The sequence below is a fragment of the Pseudophryne corroboree genome, chromosome 2 (assembly GCF_028390025.1).
Source record: "Pseudophryne corroboree isolate aPseCor3 chromosome 2, aPseCor3.hap2, whole genome shotgun sequence".
NCBI lineage: Eukaryota > Metazoa > Chordata > Amphibia > Anura > Myobatrachidae > Pseudophryne > Pseudophryne corroboree.
Window position 1 is genome coordinate 330,514,703 of NC_086445.1, and position 17,795 is coordinate 330,532,497.

The 17,795-nt window shown below is 44.0% G+C and overlaps 1 pseudogene; it reads left to right on the forward strand.

Annotated features, from left to right (window-relative positions):
• Positions 1-670: 670 nt before the first annotated feature.
• LOC135052296 (5S ribosomal RNA) lies at positions 671-789 on the forward strand (annotated as a pseudogene).
• Positions 790-17,795: the final 17,006 nt, after the last annotated feature.

The following is a 17,795-nucleotide window of genomic DNA, read 5'->3' on the forward strand; positions in this document are numbered from 1 at the left end:
GAATTATCAGCTATTCAGAGACTTCTCTCTTGTTACAATTATTACAGAGAATGTACTTAGCTACTTTTGTTTTTTTCATCAGTTACATTTCACTATTGTTTATAGTATTAGATTATAAATTAGCCACTTTCTAACCATCTTCTCTATTTTGTTGGAAAACAAAAGGACATCTGCTTGTTTTCATTTTTGAGGTATACATTTTGATAACTTTTTCAGGTGCAATTACCTAGAAATTTTCACTCACCTTACCAATGTTTTAGTGTTCAGCCTTAATTCATTACAGGTTGCTATACAGAGCAATCTAGCTCAAATTTATTCTCTTCATATCTTTACTATATTCGTTCAAAAATGAAGTATTTATTTTGACGATCTCTTCAGGTGCAATTACCAAGAAATATTTCACTAATGTCATAGTGTTCAGCCTTAACCCACTACAGGTTGCTAATTAGAGCAATTTAGTTTCAATTTCCTTTCCTCATATCTCCATTATTTCTTTCCTATATTTACCTATTTTCAGGACTCTCACCATTGATTCAGGGGCATCCGTCCCTGTCTAACATTGGCAGCAGATCCCCTATTTTCTTCTCCCATCTATCAACTATCCTATTCTTACTACAATTTTCGTGAACTCTCATCAGTGATTCCAGAGCCCACCAACATTGGATATACTTTCTACTTTCATACCACACTGGCAACGCCCGAATCCTTCCGATCTTGGAAGCTAAGCAGTGTTGGGCTGAGTAAGTACTCAAGTGGGAGACTATTGAGGAATACTCAGTTCAGTAGAAGATTGGGACGACCATGCTCAGCGTCTAACACTAACAGCAGATTCATCTTATCTATTCAGTCTTTTCTATTCTCTTTCCTAATACAAGTGGCCAGTAATCATAACCATTATCATCATTGAGGAGCTGCCTATCGACTTGTTTCAGTTCAGGATTATATTATCAGGCAGTTAGCTGTGGAAAATCTATGTGTCTGAAACCCGGACAGCACTGGAACGTTCACCAAGCATTTACGCCTATATCATTCGTTCCAGTTTCTTTTTGTTTTTTTGTTGTTTTCTCTTTTCCCCCTTTATTTCTTTGTTTGTATATCCAACTACTAATTAATCATTTTACTGATATTGTTAATAAAATTATATTTTTATAATACTCATTGCTTCATTTTGAGATTTCAAGAATAATAAGAGTGTGCCCACAAAAGAGTCTTCTTTTCTCCTTCCCCTTTGCATATTCCTAATTTGGACAGGTTCAGAAAAATTGTTTACGTCTTTTATTTCTGGTCATGATATGTCTGACAGCCCCATCAAATTTATTCTATTGATTGCAAGTTAGTGCATTTTTTGGTTGTACTAATAGAATTGAAGGATGGTAAAATCTCTACGAACTTGTATAGTAAACAAACGGACCGGAATACCCTGCTACATGCAGCAAGTTTTCACCCTAAGCCACTGAAGTATGGGTTGCCATACTCTCAATTTCTCCGTGCGAGACGGATTTGCAGTGATAATGAGACAGCGATAGATAACATTGATCAGATGATAGTTAAATATAGGTCCCGGGGTTATGATGAGCAGATGCTACAGCACTCTAAAGATAAGGCATTATCCATTCCCCGTGAGCAGCTCTTGTCTCCCAGAAATAGTAACAATAATACCAACTGTATCCCTTGGGTGAATCATTATAATGACAAAAGTAATGATATTAGATCTATTACTAGAAAACTTTGGCCCATTGTCAGTACTGAAAAAAAACTTAAATCTAAAGGATAAGTCTGTGATGCCATGTTATACCAGGGGGAGAAATATCCATGACTGGGTGGTCAAGACTGACATTTCTAAAATAGAGACTCCTGAACCTCAATTTCTGTCTAGAAAGAACGGTTGCTATAGGTGTTTAGGCTGCACCACCTGCAGTTACATGGTAGCTGGTGACAGCTTTAGACACCCATATAACGGTAAGAAGATTCTTATTAGACATCGGGTGACATGCACCACGAAATTTATCATTTATATGATCACCTGCCCATGTGGCCTTAGCTACGTGGGCAAAACAGATAGAACCTTACGTGAACGCATGGCCACACATAGATTGTCTATTAGAACTGCCCTGGAGAAAGGTTACAGTGACCAACCCATTGCACGACATTTTGTGAAAGCTGGTTACAATTTATTTACCCCTTGATGAAGTCCAGATAGGACGAAACGCGTTGGTTGCTGCCTTGATCTAACCTCAGTGACTAAGTTAAGATACTTCACTCCTCTCCTAATTTTTCAAAAAAATTTTTTTTAAAACTCTTTGATTCTTATGCATTTTATACTGTATGTACCCCACTTTTGTTTGCTCTATAGTCTTAACATACATCTTTTAATATATGTGTTTTTTTATGTATGACATTTTTACTTACCTTTTTTTTATATGTTTTTTACTCTGTAAATACTCAGTTTGTTTTAGTGCTGCATTTTAATAAATGTTTAAAAAAATTTTTTAATATAACTGCCTAGTTTTACCTATGATTTTTGCACCAGTGGTCGCTGTTTACCTCATCCTTGTGTTACTAAATCCCTATTCTTTAGACACTTATACCGGTGCCTAAATATATTTGAGGTACAAAGCTGACGCCCTGTTAACACATAGTGAGTGCCCACTAGGCTTATTGTACATCCGTAGTCCCACTACTAGTGTTGTTACTTGTTATACTGCATCTGTGGCGCTGATAGCTCTCCTGGTACACACACATATATATATATATATATATATATATATATATATACATATATATGTAGTTTTACTTGTCCAGTGCAGTTTTATTGTTTATCTGAAACACCTTCTGCATTGTACCTGTGACTGAGTGTGCCTGTAGCTGCTGTGTGGATTTAATTTTCGTGCATCACACTTATTGCTATCACTATATTCTGTACCCTGGGGGGCTAGGTGCGTCAGGGTCTCATATATATATATATATATATATATATATATATATATATATATATATAGTGCTACACAGTGGCGTAACTAGAAATTTATCTCCCCCAAGCCAAAAAATTCTTCGGCGCCCCCCCCCATCCCCCATAATTGGGAGCGATAAAGGGGTAAATATGCGCGCGCCGAAGGCGTGCGCAGCAAAAAAAGGGGGCGTGGCTTCATTGGAATGGGCGTGGCTTCATTGGAATGGGTGTGGCATTGCAGGAAAAGACTACCTTATACCCCAGTTTTGCAACCTGCACGCCCAGACGTTAGCCACCACAGGAAAGAAAAATAATCCTGATTCATGCCCCTTACATTATTTGTAATTTTTCCTCCTTATAGTAATGCCCAGTATACATTATTCCACATACTGCAATGGCCCTTAGACATTATGCCACACACTATAATGCACATGACACAATATGCACACACCATAATGCCCCCGACACATTATGCCACACACTATAATGCCTGTGACACATTATGACAGGAATCGCAATGCCCGTTATACATTATGCTACACACTGCACTGCCCCTGATACATTATAGCACATACAATGTCTGTGACACATTATGACACACACTGCAATGTCCGTGATACATAATACCACACACTGCAATGCCCGATACATTATAGCACATACAATGCCTGTGACACATTATGCCACACACTGCAATGACCTTGAGACATTATACCACAATGCCCGTGATATAGTATACCATACACCGTAATGCCTGTGACACATATCGCAATGCCCGTTATACCCTATGCCACACACCGCAATGCCCGTTATATATTATGCCACACTGCAATGACCCTGAGACATTATACCACATACCACAATGCCCGTGATATAGTATACCACACACCATAATGCCTGACACATTATGATACACACCGCAATGTCCGTGATACATTATGCCACACACTGCAATGACCCTGAGACATTATACCACATATCACAATGCCCGCGATATAGTATACCATACACCGTAATGCCTGTGACACATTATGACACACACAGCAATGTCTGTGATACATTATGCCACACACCGTAATGCCCATTACACATTAAGTCCTACAGTAAGGCTTCTAATTACTTTTCAATTACCTGCTCGTTGTCAGGGGTTTCATGCACTGGGTGTCATGCTCGTTGCCAGGGGTTTCATGCTCTTGGTTCCATGCACGGTGCCAGGGGTTTTCATGCTCAGGGTGTCATGCTCGTTGCCAGGGGTTTCATGCACTAGGTGTCATGCTCGTTGCCAGGGGTTTCATGCACTGGGTGTCATGCTCGTTGCCAGGGGTTTCATGCACTGAGTGTCATGCTCGTTGCTAGGAGGTAGTCCTTGTTGCTAGGGCTGTGCTCCCAGTGCCACATATGTCCCCAGTGCCAGATATTCCCCCACGGTGCCAGGTACTCACATGCCCCCAGTGCCAAATATAGTCCCCCCCCCATGTGCCAGGTACACATATACCCCCCCAGTGCCACATATGCCCCCAGTGCCAGATATTCCCCCACAGTGCCACATATGCCCCCAGTGCCAGATATTCCCCCACAGTGCCACATATGCCCCCCGTGCCAGATATCCCCCCCCCCAGTACTATATATGCCCCCAGTGCCACATATGCCCCAGTGCCAGATATTCCCCCCCAGTGCCACATATGCCCCCAGTGCCAGATACCCCCCCCCCTCCCCCCCGGTGCCACATATTCCCCCCCCCAGTGCCACATATGCCCCAGTGCCAGATATCCCCCCCCCGTGCCACATATGTCCCCAGTGCCAGATATTCCCCCCAGTGCCATATATGTCCCCAGTGCCATATATGTCCCCAGTGCCAGATATTAACAACCCCCCCTCCCTGCCAAATTTGCCCCCAGTGCCAGATATCCCCCCCCAGTGCCAGATATGCCCCCTCAGTGCGTGTCCCCCCCCCCTTCCTCCGTCGCCGCTCCCCCCGCTCCCCTGCTGTTAGGAGGGACACGGAGGCACAGCGCACGCCTCCCTGTGTCCCTCCTGGGTCTCTGGCGGCCGCGGGTCACTCTAATAAAGGAAGTGCTCACGAACGGCACTTCCTTTATGAGACCCGCGGCCGCCGGAGACCCAGGAGGGACACAGGGAGGCGTGCGCTGTGCCTCCGTGTCCCTCCTAACAGCAGGGGAGGGAACGAGACCGCAGACTGACATGCGGACCGCATGTCAGTCTGCACTAAATCAGTGGCGCCCCGGCAGCCCCTCGCCCCCAAGCCACCGCGAGGACTGCGGGGGCAGTAGTTACGCCACTGGTGCTACAGTACACAGTATATACTGTTTTGTGTTTTTTACTGTGTATTTCAGTCACCTCAGGCCGCTTTAATCCTCTGTTTGTGTCCTGTGTTTACTGTCACATAAATCAGGGGGTTATTTGCAGGTGTTGTGTTTGGCTATATTGTATACTGTTATGGTTTAAGGCTACATTCCTTATAATGTCTGCCACACAGGGCGGGAAATCTGTGGATGCTTCTGCATCATGCATTGCTTGTACCAAGGATTTACCTAAGGGGAACGTTTTAACTGATGGTTTGTGTACTGGGTGCCATACATCTCCCAGTCAGCCTGCAGCACCTGTGACCAATCAGGAACCACCTTGGGCAGCGTTCTCAAGTATGCTGAATACGCTTGTGACACGTCTTACGCCCCCTATGGGGTTCCCGTGCCATTGCAGCCACATATTTTCCCTGTGGTTAATCTGCCCTGGGCAGACACTCTGTCTACTCAGATACAACAATTAAATCAATCTTTGGTTAGAAAAAAGTTTACCCCACGCCCCTATGGGGTCAAGGGGTCATCTAAGTGGGCCGCTTCCTCCTCACAATCCACTAATATTTCAGATAATTCTTCTGATGAGAATGGGGAATATACTGATCCATCAGACACTGATACAGGCACTTCTGATGAGGAAACTACAACTCAGCTTGATGTTCCTGACCTAGTGGAGGCTATAAAGCTGATTCTACAAATTGATGATGAGGTAGATTCCACTACTGTGTCTAAGAAACCTGATAAGTTCAAATGTCAGACGGTTACTAAAGTAGTCTTACCACATTATGACTATTTAATTGACATACGTCCGGAATCCTGGTCGTCTCCAGGAAAGAAATTCTCCATGTCTAAAAAGGTGCTAGCTCATTATCCTATCCCTGCGGAGTTGAGTAACAATTGTGAAACTACACCGCCGGTGGACTCTCATGTCACCCGTCTTGTAGCATCATCTACTCTGCCTGTCACCTCTGTCACCTCATTATTATTATTATTACCAGTTATTTATATAGCGCACACATATTCTGCAGCCATTCACATCAGTCCCAGCCCCAGTGTACCACATGTACACACACACATTCATGCTAGGGTTAATTTTGTATATTTTTGGATTGTGGGAGAAAACCGGAGTACCCAGAGGAAACCCAAGCAAGTACAGGGAGAATATACAAACTCCACACAGTTAGATCCATGGTGGGAATCGAACCCATGACCTCAGTGCTGTGAGGCAGTAATGCTAACCATTACACCATCCGTACTACCCATACCTAACTGAAGGAACTGACGGATTAGCATGTGGAGGGATGCCTGAAGTCTATTTACTCCCTTACCGGTGCTGTACATAGACCCACTATAGCAGCCTCCTGGGCCACAAAAGGAATTGAAGCATGGGTTTAGGCATTAGAGGATGAGCTGCCTCAGAATATTTCTGACACTGCCAGACAACATCTGTCTCATATTACCACCGCCTCCCACTATATTCAGGAGGCGTCCTCTGAGGCAGATACAATTGCGGCCAAGGCGTCTACTAGGTCTATACTGGCATGCCGAATTCTGTGGTTGAGGTCCTGGAAGGTGGACCTAGACTCCAAAAAGACATTGGAGGTACTCCCTTTTAAAGGCAGACATCCTATTTGGGGAGGATCTGAATAAGATTGTGACTGACTTGGCGACTGCTAAGACTGCGTTTCTCCCAAGTACTAATCCTTCTGCACCAAAGGCAAAGAGTACCACTTTTCATTCCCTTTGACCTCCAGGGAAAGCAAGGGGTCAGGCGTACCCGAGACAGGCTTGTACCTCTAAAACCACTGAGTCCAAACCTAAACAATCCTGGGCCACCCATCAGCCTGTTTCCAAACTAGACAAGCCTGCTGCATGACTGGACGGGTCTCCCCCTGGGGGATTCCAGGGTGGGAGGCCGACTTCTGCAGTTGGCCCAGGCCTGGTTAAAGAGCACTTCAGATGCCTGGGTGTGGGAAGTTGTCTCTCACGGGTACGCAATCTCTTTCAAGAGACGTCACCCTCACCAGTTCTGCTCGATGGTTATCCCTTCGGATCCATTGAAAGTGCAAGCTCTACCATTGGTTGTGTGATCCCTCCTGGACTCAGGAGTGGTAGTGCCGGTACCTCTGTCCCAGAGAGGCAGGGGATACTATTCGACCCTGTTTCTAGTTCTGAAACCCAATGGGTCATTTCAGCCTATAATCAACCTCAAATCATTGAACAAATTTGTGAGAGTGTCCAAATTCCATATGGAAACTCTGTGCTCTATTGTACTGCCATGGAACCCGAAGACTATATGATATATACAGACTATATGGACATACAGGATGCTTACCTGCTTATACCTATTGCCATATTGCATCAGCAATATCTTTGGTTTGCTATTGGCAACCTACATTATCAATTCCAGGCACTGCCATTTGGACCGGCCATGGCTCCTCGGATCTTCACCAAGGTCATGGACATGATGACGGCCAATCTTCGCCATTAGGGAATAAGGTTCCTGCCATATCTGGATGACTTTTTGAGCCTGGCTAACTCCAGGAATGTTCTCCTCAGTCATCTGGAACTGATGGCCCAATTCCTACAAGCTCACGGGTGGCTCATCAACTGGAAAAAGTCCTCACTGGTCCCTGCTCAGAGCATGGTGCACCTGGGTGCACTACTGGACACACACAACCAAAGATTGTTTCTGTCCCCAGAGAAAGTCCTGAAACTTAAGGACAGGATCAGATACTTCCTCTCTCGCCCAACAGTGTTGATACACTCGGCGATGCAAGTACTAGGCATCATGGTGTCGGCTTTCGACCCCATGAGTAGAGTACGCTCAATTTCATTCCCGCACTCTTCAGCAGTTAATCCTCTACAAGTGGGATGGCCTGCCACACCGTATCAGATCTCAAATGATCTCCTCAACCCTGCAGGTTCTTCTGTCACTGAGCTGGTGGCTCCAGGACCAACAGTTGAGCAGGGGCAGTCCCTTCTGGATCCCAAACTGGGTTCTACTGACTACGGACACCAGTCTGCAGGGTTGGGGCGCGGTGCTAGAGCAACACTCTCTCTAGGATCGGTGGACCAAGGAGGAATCTCTCCTCCCGATACACATTCTGGAATTGCGGGCAGTGTTCAATGCTTTGACTCTTGCCCTACCTCTAGTACAGATAAGGCCTGTTCAAGTACAATCAGACAACCCCACCACAGTGGCATACATAAATCATCAAGGTGGCAATCAAAGCTGCATGGCTATGATGGAAGTGTCAAAAATCCTTCGTTGGGCGGAACGCCATCTGCCAGCAATATCGGCAGTGTTCATTCCCGGAGTCCTCAACTGGGAAGCGGATTTCCTCAGTCATCAGGACATACACACCGGAGTGTGGAGTCTTCACCCAGAAGTCTTTCAACTCCTAGTGGACAAGTGGGGTCTACCAGATGTAGACCTGATGGCGTCTCGACCCAATCACAAGGTACCAGTCTCGGATCAAAGACAAGGGATCCTAAAGCATAGTTCGTGGAACTTTCAGTTGCCATACGTGTTCCGTCCAGTGTCACTCCTGCCCAGGGTACTACAGAAGTTCAAGCAAGAAGGAGGAATACTACTTCTAGTCGATCCAGCTTGACCCAGGTGGAATTGGTTCTCAGACCTGCAGGGTCTATCGATTGAGCATCCTCTTCTACTTCCTCAATGCCCAGACCTCCTTACTCAGGGCCCTTGTGTCTACCCGGACCTGGCCAGACTGTCTTTGACGGTGTGGCTCTTAAAGCCTCACTCTTGAGGGCCAAAGGATTCTCTGAGGTGGCTATCCAAACTATGTTGAAGGCTCGCAAACTGGCTTCTGCATGAATTTATTACAGGGTCTGGAATTCTTACTTCTGGTGTGCTGCTAAGAATTATGATGCATACAATTTCAGAACTTCCAGACTGTTTGCAACAAGGCCTAGACTTAGGCCTTTGGCCTCCCTCAAGGTTCCTATTTCTGCCTTGTCAGTGTGGTTTCAGAGGAAGATTGTGTCTATTCCTGACGTTCATAATTTCACTAAAGGTGTTTTACGGATTCAGCCTCCCTATGTCCCTCCTGTGGCTCCATGGGATATGTCTGTTGTCTTGAATGCCCTACAAGAGTCTCCATTTGAACCTTCTGAGTCTGTGGACCTTAAATATCTTATGCTGAAGGTTGTGTTTCTGCTGGTTATTGCCTCTGCTAGGAGGGTGTCCGAATTAGGAGCTTTGTCATGTTGTCCGCCCTTTCTGATTTTTCATCGTGACAGGGCAGTTCTTTGAACTTGACCTGTTTATTTGCCTAAGGTGGTGTCATCTTTTCACCTTAACCAAGAGATCGTGGTTCTAGCTTTTATCTCTTTTGGGTTGTCCTCCAAAGAGCAGTCTTTGGATGTGGTACGGGCTCTCCGTATTTACGTGGAGAGGACTGCCTCTATCAGGAGGTCAGATTCCCTTTTTGTACCTTTTGGTTTTCACAAACGTGGCTGGCCTGCGAATAAGCAAACTTTGGCCAGATGGATAGAATGGTGATTGCACAAGCCTATGCACAGGCTGGACTTCCAGCTCCTGCTGCTGTCAAAGCCCATTCTATTTCGGTCTGTTGGACCTTCTTGGGTGGCCCGCTGAGGTGCGTCCGCTGAACAATTGTGCAAGGCGGCTATGTGGTCCTCACTGAACACGTTCATTAAGTTCTATACCTTTGATACTTCTGCCTCCCAGGATTCTTACTTTGGATGCCTGGTTCTTGTGCCCACTACACTGCATCCCCTGCCATGAGGAGCTGCTTTAGGACATCCCCGATGTATTCCCTGTGGAACACAGTGTACCCTGCTGCAGAAAAGGAGATTTATGGTAGACTTACCATAGTTAAATCTCTTTTTGCCAGGTACACTGGGTTCCACAGGGCGCCCACCCTGACGCACTTAGCTTCTTTGGGTTTGTATGGCATTAGCCACTAGTCCATTCTCCTGTCGTGAGAATGTGGTTCTATGTGACTAACATCTACCGTCTCTCTTACCTGCTACTGCATTGGACTGGTTAATGAAACTCAGCTTCAGTATCCGGAGACGGGGTTAGAGAGGAGGCGTTGCAATGCATCCTGGGAACAGTCAAAGCTTTAGCCTGTTGGTAACTCTGGATCAAGATCCAACTCTAGACCCCTATGTATTCCCTGTGGAACCCAGTGTACCTCGCAGAAAGAGATTTAACTATGGTAAGTCTACCATAATTCTCCTATTTTTATTGCCATGATAATTAATAACTAAGCACCTTGATGCTATGTTGAAAATAAAATAAAACTATATCTCCATGAAAATAATGATGACAGCTATATAATATAGTGTGTCATATCTTCAAACTGTCCTTGCAAAAAGTGATGTTTGTCACAATTTTGGGTATAGTTGGGACATGTGTCACGATAATTGATTTTCAGTGCTATTCTTACCACTGGCATGTGCATGTGGTATTGAAGGGATATTTTTAGGTGAGGAACTGGGCTGCATAAGTGCTTTAAAAGTAGAGATGTGCGGGTTCGGTTTTACTCGGATTTACCCGAGTCTACGTATTGGCTTACGGACGTCACGTGTTTTGGTTAGCCAATAAAAAATATCCAGAAAAAAAGAACTTGCGATAGTTTTGGAGTTGAGAACCGAGTAAATCCGAACCTGCTCATCTCTATATAAAAGCAATAGACCCATTCTTGAGAAATGTACACGTAGTTTGCTTCCAATTTGACATGGCCCCAATATAGTGATGCCATAACTGAAGTCTGGAGAGCTGCAAAAGTGTGTCTTTACTCATTGAAATGATACTGAATAATGGCTGCAGAGACACTTCCTATAATACAAACACTTCCTGTATAACAAAGTAGATGGCAATGATACAACTTCACCATACACATAATGTACAGCATACAGTAGGTGCATAGCCACTACTCTTACAATACTGATGCTTTGTGGCATTGCACACACCAATTTACAAAAATGAGCAATAGTCACCCACAGCTTGCCAGTGAATGAAGCCTCCTAAAATGGCCACTTACTGTATGCTATTTTAAAATATCCAGCTATGCTTAAACTGAAACAAAACACATTCCTTTACATAATATTTGAAGATGACAGTGGTGTTTGTCACATTATTTACAGGGTATTTGAATGTTAGAACAAACTGTCAGAAATATATAACCTTCCTGTGTTCCCTTCTTTTGATTTGTGTTAGAGGAGGGGAGTACATATTACACATAAGACTTTTTATCCTTGACTTACTCCTAAATCATCTGACTCACTGTTCTTTCTTTCTGCTTTTTCGTGCAGTTGCTAAGAATAAAAACATATTAATATGCTGCTCAGACACTCATATCTCTAATATATAGATATTACTGCAATTACATCTGTTTAATTATAAAACCTATACATCCAAAGCTGCCTGGCATAGTGATATTCATCAGACCTCTACTTGCTTCATGTCAGCTTTGTTCTCACTGGTACAACACTTTAAAACCTTTATTGTTCTTGCTTTCACCTAGCATGACTTAAATAATTGCCCACTGTGTGCTTTTGTCAATTTCTATAGTTCATTTAATAGTGTGGTTTACTTTGCTGTTATATGAGCCTGTAGATATTCTATAACCCTGTATAATTACTGTACTATAGTCTTAGAATTACTTTTATTGCTTTAAGTCTTCCACACTGCATGTGTACAACTAAATACTCTCCAGCAGCCTGCCCAGAGTGGGTTCTGCCCAACATCGGAAATGGCTTGAACTCCATTTACCAGTAGTTGGTATTTCAGCACACTGTAGGGACTCTATACACCCGTTCCATCCACAATAAGTACTCTAGTTCAGAAGACATCTGTATGTTCTATAAAAGATCCACACCAGCTGGGCACATCCAGAGCCGGATTAAGAGCCACATGGGCCTGGGGATAAAAATGATCAATGGCCTATTGTGAGAAGTTGAGGAGGTGTGGCTAATGCTGTGTGGGTGTGGTCAGTGACATATGGGCATGCACACTCCCTACACTATAAGCCCTAATGTCTCCCAAAATACATAAAAGCTGAAAATCAGCATTACTTTGTGAGGAAATTTAGAAATAAAGTTACATTTTTGGTCCAGGCAATCATAGGTCCTGCAATGATGTCATCATCCCCATAATGCATAGCAATCAAACAAATATTTTTTATAGACAGCATAGAAGGAAGAAGTTCCTCAATGTCTTCACAGCATGCTCTGTAACTGAATAACTTATAAATATATTTACAGGGGTTAAAGTGGGACGGAGCAGGGTGGACCTGTGTTCCATCAGTTGTAATTGAAGTTGGAGCAGGTTACGCCTCCATCTTCCCACCTTGTCCAGCCACAGCAGCATCCTAGCACCAGCTCTGGCTTCTTCTAATAGGAGGGGGGGGGGGGGGCGGCTGGGAAAATGAGTTGCACCACCTCTTCAGGACCACTTTATGCATTGTGTGTATATATAGTGTATACAGGTTGAGTATCCCTTATCCAAAATGCTTGGGACCAGAGGTATTTTGGATATCGGTTTTTCCGTATTTTGGAATAATTGCATACCATAATGAGTTATCATGGTGATGGGACCTAAATCTAAGCACAGAATGCATTTATGTATCATATACACCTTATACACACAGCCTGAAGGTAATTTTAGCCAATATTTTTTATAACTTTGTGCATTAAACAAAGTGTGTGTACATACACACAATTCATTTATGTTTCATATACACCTTATACACACAGCCTGAAGGTCATTTAATACAATATTTTTAACAACTTTGTGTATTAAACAAAGTTTGTGTACATTGAGCTATCAAAAAACAAAGGTTTCACTATCTCACTCTCACTCAAAAAAGTCCGTATTTCGGAATATTTGGATATGGGATACTCAACCTGTATATATTTCTCAGATTTTTATACTTAATAACAATGTAATTTTGCTACTGTACATTAGGCCTAATTCATGGTTGATTGCAAAACAACATTTTCCTCTAATGTGCAAAATCATGTGGGGCAGATATAACATGTGCAGAGAGAGTTAGATTTGGGTGGGGCATGTTTAAACTGAAATCTAAATTGCAGTGTAAAAATAAAGCAGCCAGTATTTACCCTGCACAGAAACAATACAACTCAAATCTAAAGGGCCCTACACACTAATAGATTTTAATAAACGATATGAACGTTCTTGTTTATTAATGAATGAGAATGCATTCATATCAATTAGTGTGTAGGAACCAATGATGAACGATGCGCGGCCCCGTGCTCGTTCATCGTTGGTGCCCAGTTGCTTATGCATGCAGGCCAATATGGACGAGACTGTCCATATTAGCATGCACTGCTATGGAGCCGGGTGACTGGGCGAGTGAAGAAACTTCACTCCCCCCCGTCACTGCCCCCCCACCACCGGGTCGCCCTTCGGCCGTATCCGCCGTATGGCAGCTCTGCGGCGGATTGCCAAATGTGTAGGGTCCTTAACTCTCTCCAAATCCACCCCCCTCTCCCTTAGGAGTACCAGGGACAAAGACATCATTAGTTAATAGTAAGTAATGTAGGCAGCACTTGGAAAGTTAGAAAGGATCATAAGCCCAACCAGAGTAAGTTAGGTAAAACCTGACATCCGTAAAGAAAGAAGGGCCAATAGATTCTAACTACTGTATCTAAAATACTGCATTTATATATATTTCACATGCAAATGTATTTGGAAGCCTACCGATTCACGTTGAGTACACATGGTGAAATGTTCCCATGCCACATCCAGGTTGAATAACTCTGGTGCAGTTTACCCCGATGGGATGTTAACTGACATTCCTTATAGAGGCTATGTACTGTACAATGTTCTGATATATTATACATATACAGTATGTGATGGCCAAACTTGTAACACGTATAATAGAGAATTGCTATTGGGAGTAGTAGAATGAGATAAGATAATACTAACACACCCAATATAAGCAGTATGTATATTGTCAGTAAAGTTTATTGCTCCAGGATGGAGGGATAGGGCTGAAACACGAGGATGCACACAAATGCACCCCAAGTTAGGTGTAAGAGTAGAAAAGGAACTCCACAGAGGCAATGAAGTATTAGACACTGCCACACTTGAGATTCAAGCTATCTTATGTAAATATCCCTGTGGATTTGATATTGCAGCTCTCCACCGGTTGTTACTGTACATTAGGTACTATAATGTACAGGGCAATATTTTGTCATTTTTATATTATTTGATATTTAGAGATGTGTGAGTTCGGTTCCCAGAGAACCGAACCCTCCCGAACAGGCAAAACGTCATCGGAAACCAGAACGAGGCAAAACGTCATCATCCTGCTGTCGGATTCTCACGGGGTTAGCGTGTACTCTGTAGGGGTGCTATTCCAGTCACTGTTGTGTACCTGTGCTGTTAGGGGTGCTGTCCTGGCTGTCTTGGCTGTCACTGGTGTTTCATGTGCTGTTACGGCTGCTGCAGCTGTACATGAGTGTTGCTGGCATGCTGTCACTGTGTTGTACAGGGGGCAGGGGCACTCTCCTCCTGTATGCTGTAAAAATATAGGGGTGCTGCTTTTAAAATAACATTACACTGGCCCTGTATGCTGTAAAAATGCAGGGGTGCAGTTGGTAAAAATTAAAAGCACACTGGTCCTGTATGCTGTAAAAATATTGGGGTGCTTCTGTTAAAATAACATAACACTGGTCCTGTATCCTGTAAAAATGCAGGGGTGCTTCTGCTGTTCAAATAAAAGCACAATGGTCCTTTATGCTGTAAAAATTAGGGGTGCTGCTGTTAAAATCACATTACACTTTCCCTGTATGCTGTAAAAATTCAGGGGTGCAGTTGTTCAAATAAAAGCACACTTGTCCTGTATGTTGTAAAAATATAGAGGTGCTGTGAAAATAAAGGGGCACTGTTCTGTGTGCTGTAGTAATAAAGGGGTGCTGTCCTGTGAAATGGAGAACAACAATTTGGAGGAAAAAATAGTTGAAGGTCAGGAACGAATTCCAGTTCCTAGTACTAGTGCTGTAGCTGCTGCTTCCACCAGTCATGACATTGACAATGCAATTTCATCAACATCGTCTGCTAAGTCTGATGCCAAATGTCATAGAGGGCATGTAAAATCCAAGAGGCAAAAATGTAAAAATCAGAAAAAAAAGAAATTATATGAAGAGAAATGTAAAATTGGCAATATGCCATTCACGATACAAAGTGGCAAGGAAAGGCTAAGGCCTTGGCCTATGTTCATGACTGGTGGCTCAGCTTCTCATGAGGATGGAAGCCCTCCTCCCTCTTGAAAAATAAAAAAATATTAAGCTTGTTAAAGCACAGGAAAAAACAACTGTGCTTTCAGAGATATCACAAATCCCCAAGGAGAGTCCAAGTGTGTCCACGGTTGCGAAGTCAAGACCTGTACATCCCAAGACTGTATGGAAAGAGGAGACTCCTACCACCATTTGCACACCCCCTGCAAGTGCAGTTGCTGAAATTGAGGATGTCACTGTAGACGTACACCAGGATAAGGAGGATTTTGGTGTAGCCGGCACTGAGGAGGAAGTTGGCGATGAGGATTCTGATGGTTATGTGGTTTGTTTGAATAAGGCACCAGTGGAGACAGTTTTTGGCCATTTAATGAAAAAGCCCATTGTCATGCCTGGACAAAATACCAAAAAAAACATCTCTTTTGTGTGGAATTATTTCTCCATAAATCCGGACAGCAGGTGTCAAGTCATCTGTTCCCTTTGTCAATCCATAATACAGTAAGTAGGGGTAAGGATGTTAACCACCTTGGAACATCCTACCTTATACGTCACCTGCGGCGCATTCATCAGAAGTCTTTGTCAAGTTCAGAAGCTTTGGGTAAGAGTGTAAGCTGTCCACTGACACCTAAATCCCTTCTTCCTGTTGTACCCAAGCTCCTGCAAGCCACACCACCAACTCCCTCAATGTCAATTTCCTCTTCAGTAAGGAATGCAAGTCGTCCTGCAGGCCATGTCACTGGCATGACTGGCAAGTACTCTCCTAACCGGGATTTCTCCGGAGAATCCTTGAGTGGTACGCCTACTACTGCCTCTGCTGTTGTTGCTGCTGGGAGTCGATCGTCATCCCAGAGGGGAAGTCGGAAGGCAAATTGTACTACAACTAAGCAATTGACTGTCCAACAGTCGTTTGCGAGGAAGATGAAATATGACAGCAGTCATCCTGTTGCAAAGCAGATAACTGAGGCCATAACAAGTGCTGGTATTAGATGTGCTTCCGGTATCTGCCATTAGTGCAGTGGGATTTAGATAGTTGATGGACATACTGTTTCCCTGGTTCCAAATCCCATCTAGATTCCACTTCACTAGGAAAGCGATTCCCAGGCTGTACAGGGACATTAAGAAAAGTGTCCTCAGTGTCCTTAAAAATGCAGTTATATCCACTGTCCACTTAACCACGGACATGTGGACAAGTGGAGCAGAGCAAACTAAGGACTATATTACTGTGACAGCCCACTGGGTAGATGTATTGTCTCCCGTAGCAACAACAGCAGCATCACCAGTAGCAGCATCTCACAAATGCCAACTCGTTCCTAGGCAGGCTATGCTGTGTATCACCAGTTTCAGTAAGAGGCACACCATTGACAACCTCATACGGAAACTGAGGGACATCATCGCACAATGGCTTACCCCACTTAGACTCTCCTGGGGAATTGTGACAATGCCACCAATATTGTGCGTGCATTACATCTGAGCAAATTCCAGCACATCCCATGTTTTGCACTTACAATTAATTTGGTGGTGCATAATTTTTTGAAAAATTACATGGGAGTGCAGGAGATGCTGTTGGTGGCCCGAAAAATTACGGGCCATTTTCGACATTCAGCGACTACGTGCCAAAGACTGGAGCGCCAGCAGACACTCCTGAACCTGCCCCGCCATCACCTGAAGCAAGAGGTGGTAACGAGGTGGAATTCAACACTCTATGTGCTTCAGAGGATGGAGGAGTAGCAAAAGGCCATCAAAGCCTATACATCCACCCACGATATAGGCTAAGGAAGGGGAAAGCAACTGACTCAAATGCAGTGGAGAATGATTTAGTGTTGTGCAAGGTTATCCAATCCTTCTAACTTGCCACACGTGAAGCCAGTTCAGACACTGCCAGCTTGAGTCAGGTCATTCCCCTCATCAGGCTTTTGCAGAAGCAGCTGGAGAAATTGAAGTAGGAGCTAAGACTGAGCGATTCTGCTAAGTATGCGGGACTTGTGGATGGAGCCCTTAATTTTCTTTGCCAGGATTTCAATCTGTTGAAATCAGAGAACTATATTTTGGCCACCGTGCTCGAACCTAGGTTTAAAGCCTACGTTGTATACTCTTCAGGCAGACACAAGTCTGCAGAGGTTCAAAGACCTGCTGGTGAGAAAATGATCAACTCAAGCAGAACGTGACCCGTCAATAGCTCCTTCTTCATTTTTCCCTGCAACTGGGGCTGCAAGGAAAATGATAAAATTTCCAACCCCACCCGCGGCGGTGAAGCAGGGCAGTCAGGAGCA